This window comes from Stylophora pistillata, chromosome 5, assembly GCF_964205215.1.
Source record: "Stylophora pistillata chromosome 5, jaStyPist1.2, whole genome shotgun sequence".
Classification (NCBI taxonomy): domain Eukaryota; kingdom Metazoa; phylum Cnidaria; class Anthozoa; order Scleractinia; family Pocilloporidae; genus Stylophora; species Stylophora pistillata.
Window position 1 is genome coordinate 27,871,239 of NC_142523.1, and position 16,529 is coordinate 27,887,767.

At 38.6% G+C, this 16,529-nt stretch overlaps 1 non-coding gene across 1 annotated transcript; it reads right to left on the reverse strand.

Moving 5' to 3' along the window:
• Positions 1-60: 60 nt before the first annotated feature.
• On the reverse strand, positions 61-14,158 carry LOC111347234 (uncharacterized protein C12orf56). Its single transcript, XR_016001982.1, has 11 exons — positions 13,480-14,158; positions 13,014-13,372; positions 10,359-10,683; positions 8,673-9,533; positions 6,639-6,709; positions 4,899-5,036; positions 3,926-4,032; positions 3,590-3,641; positions 3,006-3,083; positions 1,480-1,658; positions 61-337 (listed from the first exon to the last, which is right to left on the reverse strand). It is a non-coding gene; the product is annotated as an uncharacterized protein C12orf56 (transcript).
• Positions 14,159-16,529: the final 2,371 nt, after the last annotated feature.

Consider the following 16,529-nt stretch of genomic DNA (forward strand, 5'->3'; position numbering starts at 1 on the left):
GGAAGTTTGGGATAAAGGAGCATGGTCGAGCAGGATTTTGAAAAACGTTCGGCAAAAAAATCCAAGAGTTCAACAGTCTTTAATTCAAAAATTGTTTTAAGAATGACTTATTTTAAATAAAATGACCTCTTGAACTGCTGTTAGTGGGAAAGACAATTCAATATGATACCTGGACACTAGATTTGATAAAGGGAACGAGAAATGTTTCTATCGTCATCAAAGTGATGGCTCTTTTAACACAAAATCCGTGACTTTCAAAAGTAGTTCTATTATGGGACTTGTCAGGGGAAACTTGGTGGAGAGTTTCTTCTTTACCACTGGCTTTCTGATGTAATATCTGCAACATTTATGAGACAACAAAAAATATTGATGGCAATGATTCAACAGAAATTTAAAGGTTCACCTGTTTAATTTGCCCTGTCATTTCTTCTGCCCCTCATCATTTACTGTACGACAGTAGTTCCTCATTTATGCTTGTTGGCGTTACAGAACAAATCTACTTGAACTAATTTTTTGTTTTGTTCTGTTTTTTTTTATTTCTTTATTTTTTTATTTCTAGTTTTAATTTTCATCTACTCTTTTTAAGGCTGTTTTTTTCAACCAATGACAATTAAGTAAGTTTTGATTACTCCCACTCCGATGGGTCCCCTCTGATAAACCCTTCAATAATTCCACTCCCCTCGTCTGCAAACCTTTAAAATTAATGAACCTTCCAGGATATCTTGAAACGCTTACGATAAGCTATCAAATATTACAACTGCAAGAACAATTGCGGGAAAAATGGCATAAAAGAATCGCACGCCATTCATTCTCAATACTACAAAAAAGCCTAGTCAACAGTAATGGCCAAACAAAACTTGCTAGATCAGAAATTAAACACGAAGGCGCGCTATATAAGGAAGTCTTCCCTGGGAAGACCTAGGCTCATTTGTCACTCACCATTGACGTGTGCGGGTCGAATTGAAATGCTAGTAGACGAACAAAAAGAGCTAATGAGATATCTATTGTTTACTTCCACCAGCATGGTGGCATGAAGTAATGTGCAAACCACCTACTTCGATCTCAAATTTACCGCCACAAATAAAGACAGTTTCCATTGGAGAAAGGAAATACAAATCTCAAAGATTCTTGTATTGTGATGAAGACATAAAACAATTTTGAGGAATGCGCCCGCTATTCACTGCTTTGGAGTACCTGTAGCTCAAGCTGACTTGACTCTAAGAGTTCTACATCACACGACGGTTGATTGACAAATGGTCCAGTGGAACCTAAGGCTCCATTTATAGCGCGCCCTCGTGTTTAAAAGCAAAATCAACTGCACTATTGACTACGAACAGTCCCAGCTTTTTCGGCGAAGTCCGTGGCGCGATTGTCTAAAAAAAAAAACATCCACTCGGGTCTCCATTCATTTTTTTTCCCCTAGTGCCACGTACTTCACCGAAAATGGCGGACTGCTCATAGTCTACTGCACTATTATACCTAAATTCTTCTGCGTATCCAACTCAGATTTGATTCTTAACCACTGCACCATATTCCAGAAAATTCTTGAGCACGTAAAGTTGTCGGTAAAGAAGAACAGCTTCGGCAGGAGACAGATATCCGCCAGAAGATAATACTAATAACGTTAAACGTTCCATGATCCTCAGCACGAAACATTTCTGAAAAATGAACGAAAAATATTAACATTTGATTGCGATACACTTTTGTTGTCGTCAGACACAGATTGACCACATGATTAAAGTTTGAATTAATAAGCGCTACATGTCAATCACCGCCGTAAAGAAGGAAAACTGGTTTTTTGCACGGTCCGAATAGAGCGGATGGGAGTTTAGGAAAGATGCCTTTCGCCATCTTGAAACGAATTGCAATTACTTAAACTTTAAAATCTCAGTGTTTCTATAATGCTTGGAATAAGCAATCTTCTCTGAATGTTTGTTTCTATTTTGCCTCAACCCTTTGACTGCCATGAGCGACCAAGGCAGAATTTCTCCTTACCATATCATTACAACATCAAGCAGACAAGTGATGAGAATGAAGAAAAAATAGGTCCGCAATGCGTACATGTGTGGCTTACGAAATTGAGCTCCTTTTTAGTGTCTGGTGTCATAATGAGTTTCTTCTAGAAGAGCTAATATTTGATTAAGGCTGGATAGTTTTTAATATTGTTCCTGATCATCAATAAAACAAGATGTCTAGCATACAGTAGTACTGAAACGTTCACTTTCAAGTTCAGAGTTAATGACCAAACTTTTTTATGGAGGTCTCATTTTCACAACAAAGGTTGCACCGGTAACATGAGGATTTTAGGAACTAAAAAAAACGTCCGCATCCTCTCCCATAGTGGCCTGAAAAATTCAGTCATGAATTTGTTTACGTAACAAAGTAAAATTGAGTTCTGAAGTTTGTAGGTTAATTGTCTTTTCCAAGTCAAGTTTATTTTGGTCAGCTACTGAGTGTATCAATCAGCCCAACCTACTTCGTATAAATCTGATTGGTTTCTAGTGTGATCTATTGATGCTTAGCCTAGTTTACATTTGTACTTGAGTTTTGCACTAGTGATACATGAAAAAGGCACCTAACTGTTTTCAACCAGTCAAGAGTGTAATTTTTCATGTATATCAGTATTGCGATGAATTAACCAAGACAAAACAAGTAACTGAAAAGGAGTTGTAGTCTACCAAATAGACTACCAAACAGAAATCTTGGATTATGACATAGTGCAGTTTACAATTCGTGTAAGCCACACAAAAATACTAGTTGATCCAATAGCAAATTCTCAGATCAAACATCATAAGAATTGTTTGGCTGACAGTAATGAGAATTACTAATGAGATCAGGGAGTGAAAAGGTTAAGGAAGGTTGGTCTGTGAATTTGAAATTTTGAGCTCATATAAATCGAATTTAAACAGAATTACCTATAACACCGTCATATGAACCCCTCAAATGTACAAGCAACTTTTGAAAGACCTAGCGAGATACTTAATGTCCTTAAGTGAAATACTCACTGTTTGTTCTTGGGCTTCGACAATCTTTATGAGCCAAGAAATGTTTAGAACATTGTCTTCTACTGAAAAGCAGTTGGCCTGAAATAACAAGAAACTTAATCTCATAAAGTTATCGTAAATTCAGTCCAGTCACTCTAGCCATTGTTCACTGTAGTAAGAATGTAAGGATGAGTTACAAGGTCAACCCTGCATCAGAGTTAACAATGAGTGACTAGCATCTGATTTCTCCTTACGATGTCATCCCTGAGTCATATATTACAGTCCCGAGAATGTAAGAAATGATCACCAACTAAAGAAACTCTTGACTGTTTAACAAATTCTCCTTGTTGTGAGCTTAGGAAACGTGTAAAGAAACAGAAATCCTAATAAACGACGCTGCCCTTAACATCCATATTTATATTCTCCATTTCTCTATACATCTCCTGTGATACCGGCAAGGAGAATCTTGTTTGACAATCAGGAAGTCCTTTTGATAGCGATCATTTCTTTCATTCTCATCACCTAAATGTTCAATTTAGGGGAGGTAGTTTCAGGAGCAATGAGATGTTAGTCACCCTTAGGAGTTAATGGTTTTCAAACCTAACCTGATGCACAGCACACATCAGTTCAAACAGAAGCGAAGTGGCATTGTCCAGAATTCAAAAGTTTTAAGTCAAACTATAAGTAGCATATTTTGTGCTCTTCGCAAGGTTCCTTTGTCAAGTTCATCACCTTCTTAGTAACATTGACAAACGAGAGCCAGCCATTTTGAAACGTAACACCCCTGTTAGTATAATTGTCACGTGCGAGGTGATTATAGCAAGATAGATCACAATCCCTAACTAATCAGAGTGCAAAAATCTCTTTCATCATCAGCGTAATTATTCTAATTTTCAAAATGTTGCACAGAGCAACATGGGTGATATGAAAATAACACTTACTCAAGCTTATCCTCTCTATTGCTTCCTTTCTTTTGCGATGATTGGCTGCGGGATTGAGGCATGTACTGCTGTAGTTGACCCACCATGAACACAAAGAGATCTGCTGACTTAAGTTGAACTGCAATCAATATTTGAAGCAAAGGATCCAGATAGGAAACCATAAAACATGTAGTGTAAGGGGGGCACTATGGTGCAAAACCAATCAGAGAAGAGGATTATGTTCCACCGTCACCATACTGGATGTTATTCCAGCCATATAATGGGTTAGTTTGCACCACATGTTACAAAATACTCATCTCTAATGGTCGGGCTGCACAGTGCCCCCTTATACTGTCAACTGAAAGCAAAGTCATAATTTAAAACATTGGCCTGTAATTCAGACCACTTTTGCTGAAAAATGATTACATTACTGTTGCGTGACATCCGGTCAGGCTGTGCCGAGTTGTAATTTAAAAACACTGGCCTGTCACTCAGACTACCTTCAATGTCAACTTTATTGTTTACAGTCTGGTGCATAAACATTCAAGGAAGTGCGATTGAAATGAACAAATTGGGAAGCATATTAGTGAGTATTCCCTAAATGGTACAAGTGCTTCAATGCCTTTTATGAGTAACATTTTCCTTTCCATCCGATTTATCAACAGCTCAGATCAAGAAGATCTACTGCTACTGCTCGTTATTCGATAAATTTGCACAGCGATGCGACACGTGTACGTGTAGCATGATAGCTTTTTTGACTGACGTGTAAATTTTCCATTGTCGATTTATTCCTTTTTCAAGCCGAAAAGTTCTTTGTTTTACACAACAATGTAACACATAGGAAACTTATAGCTCAGAACAACAAAGTCGTGCATTCATTTTCGTCCGTGCAAGCAGAAAAAAAAATCGCACGTGCATGTCTGACTACTGTGCATCTGAGCATATGAAATGTGCCTGTGTTGTTAACTTACATCTGAGTGGTAGTGTACCGTACCTTCCAAAAGTATTTTTTTAAGTTAAAACTCTTCTGTGTGGCCGTAAAAAGCTCCTGGATGAGAATAATGTCTTCTCCATGATATGTGATTGAAGGATTTCTGTCTTCAGCTGATTAAACAAGTGCAATAGCTGTGAACTGAAAAAGAATATGTGAATAACATAAAGGACTCAAACCTAACTAATATTATTCAGTAGCCATGAGCCCTCAATTTATAATGATTTTTTTGCGGTGGGCTGTTTGCTCCACAAAAGCCGGGTTCTCTTAAAACTGGACAATGACCAGAGGTTAGGCAATACAGCTGCAAATTGTATTAGTAACGAAAATGCACCTGTTTTAAATATCAGCAAAGTGTTTCCTGAGGAGATTTTTTACATGTACTTAACCCATTAACACTTACGTGTAACACGTGCGGACGAAAAGTCAAAATTTTGGAAAAACCAAGAAGGCAAACACAATGCGCAGTAAATTTTTAAAAATCACCTTTTCCAAAAAACAAGCTCCAGTGAAAGAGGACTAATTAATGAACTTATTTCCGGCGAAAAAAGCGATAGATGCATGTTACGTTTTAACTCAAAAATCAAGATGAAAGATAAAAATCGCTAAATATTTTCGAATGTGTGAAAATGGGCGTGTGGATCATATTTCAAAAGGGAGTATGCAAATTCGTCCGTGAGTGAAGAGATGTGAAGTTCCATGATGGAATCTATCAATAGGAAGCAAGACTAAAATGGCCAAGAAATATTTAGGGACGTCAGATTTATTCAAAACAGTTTTTGATTTGCTGTTATAAGCGAAAAACCTACGAATTTCTTACGTGTACAAAGCCCACGTGCACGCGGTAAAATTCATCATGCTTAGATCGTTGTTTACTTGCCTTCATGGCCAGAAATTGCGCAGCGTTATGTTGAAAATTCTGAAAAAACTTCGATTTGAGGAAAAATCTTCTATTAAACTATACTTTTTGAACACATTGTTACTCGAACATAATATTTACCGGGCCATCGAATCGTCAAATTGTCGCCAGGCCCTGCTTGAAGTCCGAAAGTTCGGTTTTCACTTTACGTCCATAATTCGCATCGCCTTAGAGAATCGTAGTGTCGTTGACTTGAGAGCTTATTCTGTCACTTTTAAGACCTGGATATCCATTCTTTTCCAAGCAGAGTATTCTATAACATTGTTACTTTACATTCTGAATTCCACAAGGTCTAACTCGATCGCAAATGAACCAAAAATCCGACCTGAAAATTTTGAGGGTCGGCCGCGTGGACGCCATATTTTCAAATTTGATCATTTAGTGAAGACGCATAGAGTAATGCCCCTCTAGTACCCACTAAAGTCGAAAAAATATATGCGCAAACAACGGATTCTGATTGGCTTATTGATCTCCAAACTATAGAGGAAGTTTGGGGACAAAACTCCACTTAGTATGGGAGGTAGGGGGAAAGCGTTTTCGCGCGAGGCGATCGCGGGGTTCGGGCGATTCAGGTGTCAATGTGTTTTTAATTAAATGAAAAAGAAGACAGAATTGTACACGAAAAAAAAGAGACAGAACTCAAACAACAAATACATGTAAATAGATAAATCAGCATCAGTTGCACAAAAGGAAAATCAATAATCAACTAGTCGTTTGACCAAGTTGCATTTCAAAAGTTGCATTTCAAAAGTTGCTGAAATTCAAAAGTTGTCCCCAACTTTTGAATTTCAGCGAGTTATTAAATAAATGTATGTAATACTTACTTGTCAACTTTGTTTGATCCAGTGGGTGAAGTTGGTGTGGAACTCCTTCGACCGTGATGGAGTGTAGATTTCTGATGAAAGAGGCAATCAAAATTTATAATCAATTAACCCTAAAAAATAATTATTTACATTACAGGTGTACAACACAGGTATCATGTGCAAGAGATCTCTTTCTGTGGACCTAAGCTTTGACAACAAGATTCACATGTCTTGTCTGCTCATCAGTTGAAGCTAGTAAAAACAGTGCTGGTTAAGCCAACCAAAACACCTGACTAGTGTAACACTTTTACATGGCTAGTTTTTAATTACCCTATTCTATCAAAATCCCTGGTTGAAAATCCTTCAATTGCTGAGACTCTTGAAGAAAATTCAGGGCTCAACATCAACGGTAGCTAACTAGCCACAGACTAGTAGAAATTCAGTTTTGGCTAGTGGTGTTTGATTTCCACTTGCCAGTTTGGCTAGTAAAGAAACTGAAACAGTTGTAACATCTAAGTTGTCACTTGGCTAATAAGTTGAAAAGTTAATGTTGATCCCTGAAATATGTTCAGCAGAAATTTGTTTCCCGGTTTTTAAGAAGAATGGAAAAGAAACTGTTACAAAAGCAGCTTTACATGTGTATATCAAGTTCATTTTCAAAATGTCCAGAAAGGCTAATGCACTGTAATTTTTCTAATGCCAGCAGTGTACACATGGGAAATATAATCTGATTAGTTCACAGTCTTGCACATAATCTGACAGAACAACATGGCTCCACAATAACCTGGTGGCCCCTTATATCTTTATAGCTCTAAGTTTCAAACTTATTGTAAGCCCTTGAGACATGAGGGTTAGTTTATTATGACTACACAATGTACAGCGTGTAGCTCTTTCATGTGAAGAAGCCCAAAGTGCCATGATCTGAACTGGTTGCTCATAACGGCATTTTCTGTGCTGAAGCCTGTTTTCCATATGTACATGTACATGTAGGGAAAAGCCCCTATGATTCCCAGTTTCACTGTTTCCTAACTGTCACAAAGTTTTCAGAAAAATAATTATAGAGGTTGTAGAAACTGGATGCTCTGCCAACACATCCCACAATTCTGTGATGATCAACAATCACTTGCTACATGTATATTTGGAAACTTCAATTTTCACTGTTAAAGAATTCAACAGTAATTTTGGCTCACTACCAGTCCTTCAGTTGCTTAGCAAATCAGTACCCTTGAATCACAGATATCTTTGAATTTACCGAAATGTTCGCAAAATCTGGCACGACTGCGAAAACAAAATTGCCAGTCACCATTGATTTTCCCATTCTTTCATCTAAAGAGTTAAAGTTCAGTAAATAGAGCATGTAGAGCTTTGTTAACCCATTAATGGCCGCAGCTTTTGTGGAAAACTGTGTTTTGAAGCTAGTCCAGCAGATTTTGGGTCACTGTTGGGGTTTTAAAGGCTCGAACTTACCAAAAACCACTTGACAGCTCGTGCACTCGACGGCCTTTCAATCCAAATGCAAAATGGCGGCCTGAAAATCTCGGGCACGCGCAGAGAGCAAAATTTGGACATAGTTTTTGGGTTGAAAAGTCACGCCCCACTTACGACTTCTACTTTTCTCTCTTTCTCCTGCCCTTTTTTTCCCCTCTCCTTGCCTAAAGTTTCTCCTCACTTGCTCGAAATTGAGTAGGCTTCATTTTGGTGTAGAGATTTTTCAGAAACTACTCATTATTTTCAAAGCACATGCTCGGAAAGGTAGGTGGGTAGTGAAAGACGATCTTCGTGCAGATTTTCCAGTCAAAGTGACACGGTTTTTTGGCTATTTCTCCAATCTCCTCCACTCAATTGCGCTCATTCTGGTATCGTCTGCAAGATATTTTCAACCCGTTCAAGTACATGCTCGAATTCGTGCTCCAGAGTTAAAATTGATGACGTCACAGGGCGTAGAAAGGGTGTGGGTCCCCATGGGTGCATACGGGCGCACTGGACGTTAATGGGTTAACACACATGATGCACTCCCACACAGCTTACTAAAAAGGAAAAAAAAAACGAACTTACCAAAATGCAATTGTTCCAGGTGCTTTTAAGATGCATATACATTGGTGATTTTTCTGAAAGGATGTATAAGTCCATTTCCATCAATTCGAATTTCTTGTTAGCAGAATCATTACCTCCATCATCAGAATTATAGTCCAACTCTTCCCCACTGTCTACAGAGCCATTACTGTCACTTCCGTAACGACTCCTCCCATATGGACCACAAGCAGAATCCACTGACTTTTGTCTGTTAAAACTAGTTGATGAATCCTGGTAAGAAATTTCAAGTTCACTACTGCTAGAGCTACAATTTAATTCATAATAGTCATTGTTAGTTCTCATCTACTGTGAAGCCAACGGTTTCTTTCTTCTTTGCTTAGCAACACTTCACAATTTCAGTCTTGCGCTTGAACTAGACTGCACGATCATTGATTGATGACCAGGTGGAGGTGGCGGAAGGAGTCGCCTGCTCTGAGGAGATGTAGAAACAGCTCCAATATTACTAGCTGACCCTGAATACAATTTGCTGCTGCGTTCATGCCTCAGATGTCGGAGATCAGGGTCTGAGGCACTTCACTGAAGACTGGTTGTCTGTACTGAGAGATGCTGCGTCGTGACTGGCTGGCTTTCTACATGTCCCATAGATGTTTTAGATTTAAGGTTACCTCCCACTTGGGGTGCTGTATCCACTCTTAAAACTGGAGAAGTACTGAGAATGGAAGATGATTGGAGAGCTAACTTCAATGGTGAATTGTTTTCACTAGGTGGAATGGCTATCGATTGGCTTGATGCCATTTGCTTAAAAATCTTTTTGTAAACTATCAGAATGTGTTGGTTTTTGGTCTTCAAATCTCCTCTAAGAGATTCTGCAACATCATAAATCTAGAAGAAAAATTATCATGTATTAAAGAGTAATCATTCAATTTTTTTTAAATAGCCTGTTTTCTGATAAACAATTTCAAGGATTCTTTTATCACTTATTTAGAATAGTCCATCATTACTTGCAATTATTCAAAGATAATTATTGTTTTTACTTTCTCTTGGGATTTACAATCATCTTGACAGATTAATAAAATCAAAAAAAATTCCAAAGTTGGATTTTGCATAGGAAATACAAAGTGTATTACAGGTTACTCAGATATAGGAAATGCCAAGAGAAAATCAGTGTAAGCACTGAAGTTAGATTCTTCAAGTGCTGGATACCAGAACATTAATTTTTATGGATTATTTCACTTTACAGATATCAATTTTCCAATTAAAAATGCTTATAAAAACAAGTCTCTGTAAGAACCAAACATCTTAGGAAATGAAAATTTTCAACCCCTCTTCAAACCTTGCGCGCAGTTAGGCACTCAGGGGGAATGCACAAAAATGCTCTTTTTAAAGATTGCAGCAGTCTTGTTGCCACGGTAACAACGGCTGCTTGTGTGAGGCCTGGGGCCTCATTCCCATGCAAAAACATTTAAAAAAAGAGTAAAGTGTTGATTTCTGTATCTCAAGCTAAATACAACATTACAGATTGGAACTTCTACCATATATAGCGACATCATTTATCTTGACTTTGATACATTCAATTTACCCAGAGAGTGAATGTGAACACACCAATAGATTATTTATCTCGGTACAGTTTTGGTCTCAGACAAACGAAGCGTGCAAGGCTTGGAAAGAATATCATGTTATGAGCAATATCCCGAAGAGATATCTCACCTCTGGTTGTCATCTTTTACAAAAATTGACCAGCCTTTGTGGAGGGCTGCTTGAGGTAACTACAATCATATCGTCTTCAAATCGTGTGCATACCATCCCGATTCCGAGTGCTGCAACTTCTTTCACGGGAATTTGAGCAATTTGACATCCTCTGTAGATACACTGGCTGTTCTACTCGAAACTATCCCATCACCAGTCATTTGTCATAAACGTGTACGTTATCACGATGGCGTGACGCTGTATTTCTCCATAAAGTTTCCCTCGGTCGCTCCAAAGAAGACGAGAAATGGTAATTTTTCTATATTTCATGAGATCTCCACGCATTCTGAAATAAAATAAAACCAAAAAACATAAAGAGAAGAGGAAGACTTTGGTTGAATGCGGCAGAGCTGAATAAATAAAATTGCTCACGTCAGGGGGTATGCGGTTAACAACGCGGGCTCAAGTGTCCTAGGTCTAAAATTAAGCGAACCGGAAATTAATAAAGGCTGACTTTTAAAGGCGAGCAACTCTGTTTTCGCCGAAGGCATTTTCCTATTTCCAGAGGTTTTGGGAAGAAAATTAGTTTTTGAAAATTTTTAGGGGGTGTACCAAGTTTTTGGAGGTTGTTCTGTAAAAGAAAAGCGCAAGGAAAATGACGCCTCAAAGCGGAGGATTCTCTTGTCTTATAGTAGCTGTATTAAATCATCCCCCTGGAGCAGATATCAACATCCGTGAGCATTTGTTTAACGCTCTGGCCCGGGCTGAATCTATTTACCCGAACTGTGCGCTTATTTTAGCCAGCGATTTTAACCGCCTCGATGTCACGCGGCTTATAAGGGATTTTCATCTTGGGAACGTGTTCACGTGAGATCCAAGCAATATCAAAATTTGAGTCTACATGGTACCCTCCAGAATTTGATACTAGCGAGCTTAAGATCCGACGACGGCAGACAACTGGGACGGCAAGCGGAAGTGAAGTTACGCCAGAATTAATTCCGGCTGCCGTCGTTGTGAGGTTTCCCGCCGTAGCGGCCTTGTCTGTGACGTGAAGAAAGCCATTTTTCCGTCGTGGCTAAAACGTGAGTAAACTTTAGCAAAATAACGCCATTTTAACTAACTTTGGGCGAAAATTGTTGGCAATTTTAACAGTTTATTACTATGAGAGGATGTCTGTGAAATGGCTGAGCAAAAATAAACGATTTGTTCATGGAAATTTTAAATAATTCGTTTGCCTTTCTCATAAATAGTTCGCCACTAAAACTAGCTCGATGTCAAAAGCAACCCAGTAAGTTTTACAATTTCACCATTTCTCTTTATTTCGATGGAAAATTCGCACACTAGTTCGGACATAAATTGATGGCCATGATATTATTCCAGGAGTCTTTTCTGGAGTCTAACCGACCACTAACTATGGTTCATCTGAGAAAATTTTCATAGTCAACAGTTTCGGTAATGTTTTTCAGCCATAAAAAACATCATTGATTAAGCGTGAAAAGTTTGCTTCAGGAAATTGGTTTAACATTTATCATCATGATAAGATTATACCTGTATTATGCTGCTTTGCATACATGTCTATGCTTAGATTCAGACTTTTCCCGTGTTTAAAAAGGTCACTTACGAATACCAACTTCGAAGAGGAGAGCGAGTCGAGCCACCGTAACGCGCGTTACTATTTTTCGTGCCATTGCAACGGCGATCTCTCCCCAAGCCCCCTCGACCAAGTCTGCCGTCCCAGATGTCTGCCGTTGTCGGATCTTAAGCTCGTTAACTATTTTGTGCACATACTGGTATTAGTCATAACCAGGAGCCCATCACTTGTCTTAGCTAACCGCCTCCCGGTTAGCTCAATGGATAGAGCGCTGGACTGCTGTGCGGGAGGTCGAGGGAGTTCAAGCCCTGGCCGGACCAACACTCAAGGTCTTAAAATAATTGAGGAGAATATGCTACCTTTCTGAAGTTGAAGAAATGGTTAGATATTCTAGTCTTCTTGGATAGGGACGAATAAATGGAGGTCCCGTCTCCTACAGGGTTAGGGGTAAGAGACGTTAATTTCCCACGCACGAGATTACAGTGTGATGGATGTCTTCCCCTGGGGTGGGATGAGTGGGATTTATTGGGTGGACTACTCGCATGGTTCGCATATGTTCCGTTCTAGTCCTACCCTACTGCGGGAATGCAGTGAAAATAGTTAGAAAAAGAAAAGTTAAGAACCTGCCAAATATTTTTTCCAACGTCCGAACAGTTCACGAGATACAGTGGTTCGAGTGAGATGACACAATTTTTGTAGAATCGCATCATTGAATAAAATCTCGCATTCTGATTGGCTAACGAAGCGAGGTATTTAGCGTGGAATTGCAAGTTAAAAACGAGGCTAAGTGAAATTGTTTCGCATCTACGTCACTAAGAACAAAAACTATCGTCAAATAAATTGTTACAAAGTTTGGTTTCTAAGTCAATTTAAAATGTTTTCAAAACCATCGTCAATTTCTATTAAGAGCAAAAACAAAAAAAGCGTTTTCAAAGTGAGCTTGAGGTTCTTCCTAGTTTTGAACTGAACTTCAAATTCTTGGAGAGGCATGTAAAACCTCTTTCGCTCGAGACAACCCGAAAGCGAGAAAATCCTGTGAACACGGCCCAGAAAAAACAATCTCCGAGCTAACAAGTCACACCTACCCGGGTTCAATATCCATCTGCAGCCATAATCTTTTAGAAAAACAAGAAAGGATGTCAAACAAGTTGGTTGGGTTTTCACTCGTACTACTACGACTGTCACAGCTACGCCAGCGACGGTCCACGCACTAAAGGCTTTGCGAGAAATTTATGGCAACAGCCTTGCACTTCCATCAGTAGTTGGCAATAACACAACATCATTGAATAACTGCATTGATGATCTAGCAGTAAGAGTTCTAGTTGGATTGTTCACCAATGTATCGTTCAACAACTCTCCAGTGAATATCTCCATCAACTATGAAACTTTCAGTCGAATGCTTACCCCAGCGATTCAGCTAATAGCAGTCGCCTGTAGTGAATTTCTACAAAAAAAAAAGATTAAAGTTTTCACTTTTCATGAAACACTTCTTTGTTTTTAAAGGAATAAAAAAATCGATCAATACAAGTAGCTGCACTTCAAGGCACTTACCTTATACGCTGTGTCTATGTCCGGCAGCCGAACAGTGTTTTCAAAATACTCTGTGTCCGGCAGTCAATTTCTTTTTTAATTTTCTGTTAATAATAACAAAGCCTTCTTTATATAGCTGAAAACTTCACTATTTCCACCGTAGTGTGAGTTTTTGTGAGCTCGGCGACCGGTATGCCGGTATTCATAGCTTTGAAGCTCGCCGCGAGCTTCTGGACAGGAAATTGAAAATACTCCGTGTCCGGCAGTCGAATATTTTCCCGAATATTAAGTCATTACACTCAATATATTCGAGCTATACCATCCTAGGCGGTGTTAGTTGTTTTATTATTATAATTGTATTTTTCTTCTTTTTCTTTTTATGTCTTTGTTAAAAGCAAAATGCTCCCTTCGTTTGTTTTCCTCATTATTTTTATCATTTTTCAAGAAGAAAATCGCGTGAATGTTCAAATACAAGCTGTTAGCTGACTTACCCTAAGGAAAGAAGATGGGCAAACAGGGGTGGGGTGGGGAGAAGGTAAACACTTTAACTCCCAAGGTCTGATTGTTCCCCACTAATTGCTTCTTACAGGGGTGGGGTGGGGGGAAGGTAAAACCTTTAACTCCCAAGGTCTGATTGTTAACTCTCCGCTCCAAGTGCTACAAACAGGGGCGGGGTGGAGAGAAGGTAAACGCTTTAACTCCCAAGGTCTCATTGTTACCTCTCCCCTCTAAGTGCTGCATACAGGAGTGGGGTGGGGGGAGGGTAAACCCTTTAACTCCTAAGGTCTGACTGTTACCTCTCCCCTCTAAGTGCTACATATTTCTTTGTAAAGTAAATACAATAATTCGATGTTATATTGATATAACAACTTCGAATTTCTACCTGATGAGTTTGAGTATTCTCATTACCTGTTTCCTGGATAATGTATGCATATTGTTGGGAGAATTTTCAAAGTAATCACTTCTGGGAGTTCAAGTTAACCAATCTCTCTTCCCCTTGGTTACCTTTTTTAAAAGGACTAAATACATAAAAAACAACAACAATAACAGTTCGTGGCTGGTATTATGCGGCGTTTCGTCTTCACAATAACTCTTCAAATATTTTAGGGCATTTTCAGACAAGATCGTTGAGCGTCGCGCTCGGAGTCTCGTTTGCAGACATCTGTTGATACCTTGAACTATGTAAAAATGACTGTACTCTTATGAAATAGAGACCAAATGACAGAAATAAAGAGCAAAATAGAGAAAGGTTCTGTTAATCTTTACGTAGATATGTTTGAAATCTTCCGTTGCTGCCAATCTCGTGCAGTCAGTTCTGCGTGTTGCAATTACATTGGCAAAGGCACAACCAATTTGTTGTTTTGGTATGTATGTCATGTTGTGGTTATGTCCCTGGTATAGATGTTTACAAACCTTCAAATGGAAAAATTATTGAAGTTTTCAAATTAAACGTTGAACCAAAATATGCAATGACTTTTATACCTTGGCTACTCATCATTAGATATTACAATCTAACTGATATGAGTGGAAAAGAAATACTAATAACGCACGATTTTACAAATATCTTGCGATATTTGGACAATTGGCTAGTTTTGTGTGTAATAGGACTATATGCAGACCAATCCGGGGATAATCAGTTAAAAAAAAAGAGTTGAGGAAAGCCTGACTTGGACACGGCTTACAGCCTCGTCCAATTTGCGTGTCAGAGGAATGTGTTGAAAATTGTATGACACGTAGTCCTGTTACTCGCCGATCATGTAGCCAATCTGTTGTAATTGGGCATTGCTCAGTCACGCTTAAACCCTTTAATTTTTTAAAACTGTCCAATTAAAGATTATTTGGAAAAATTGATCAACGATTATCTATAGATGTATAAATTCTCAGGTAGGTTAAATGTTTTCGAACACGATGGCTGATCTGCAATCAGTATATTATCATTTCTGTTGATCCAAAATTTACTTATTACATCATAACTCTTTAACCTAAGCCAATCAAGTGAGAGACCCATGACCCTTCCAGTCATCTGGTGACAAATGAATTAAACTCTAGTAAAGTCGTTAGACCGTTTCAATGGACACCTCCCAAGAAATTTGCGATCAAGCGGTCAAGAAAAATGGAACTGCGGTTATAGAAACGTATTTGTGCACGATCCTCGCAGTAAAGAATCTAAGCAATAGTGAAAAACAGACCTGAAAAAATTCAGGCCTGTACGGGATTCGAACCATCGACCTCTGCGATATTAGTGCAGCACTCTACCAATTGAGCTAATAAGCCAACTGGGAGCAAGTCATCAAATTAGTCCGACATAAACCCGCAAGATGATAAATCAAACACAACAAATGTATGAAGTTCATATATCTGAACTGCGGTTATAGAAACGTATTTGTGCACGATCATAGCAGTAAAGAGCACCTTTAAAGCAATTGTGAAAATCAGACCTGAAAAAATTCAGGCCTGTACGGGATTCGAAACCACTGACCTCTGCGATACTTGTGCAGCGCTCTACCAATTGACCAAACAAGCAACTGGGAGCAGGCCATCAAATAAGTCCGACATAAAAATTTCTCCAATTCGGGATCTTTCGATGGCTCTAAGGAAATATATGAGGAAATGTATCAGCAACAAACTAAAATGTTGAAAGTCTGGTGGATCAACGAAAGTAAACGAAAGACTGAACTGAAAGTGTTTTAGGTAAAAAGGCAACCTCGACGCTCCAGGGTCACAAACATTATAAATTAGATAGATAGATCGTTTATCAAATAATACATTTGCAGTCGTAAAACTGAATTGCGTGTTTTGCAGATAACATTGGTTAACATATAGAGCTAAATACAATCATATAAATGTAAAAGCCCAATATGATAATTCTAGAATATGTGATTATCTAAAATTAAAATTACCTTTCTTTGAAGCTTTAGGAGCTATTTTGCGCACCCTGGGACATAGCATAAAAGAAGAAGGGTCGAAAACGTTCCGTGTGAGAACGTGGCAAATTATATATCTCTTGACGCCTCAAATTATAACTAGATTTTTGCCTTGATGGCAGAAAATGAAACAACTTATGTTCGGGA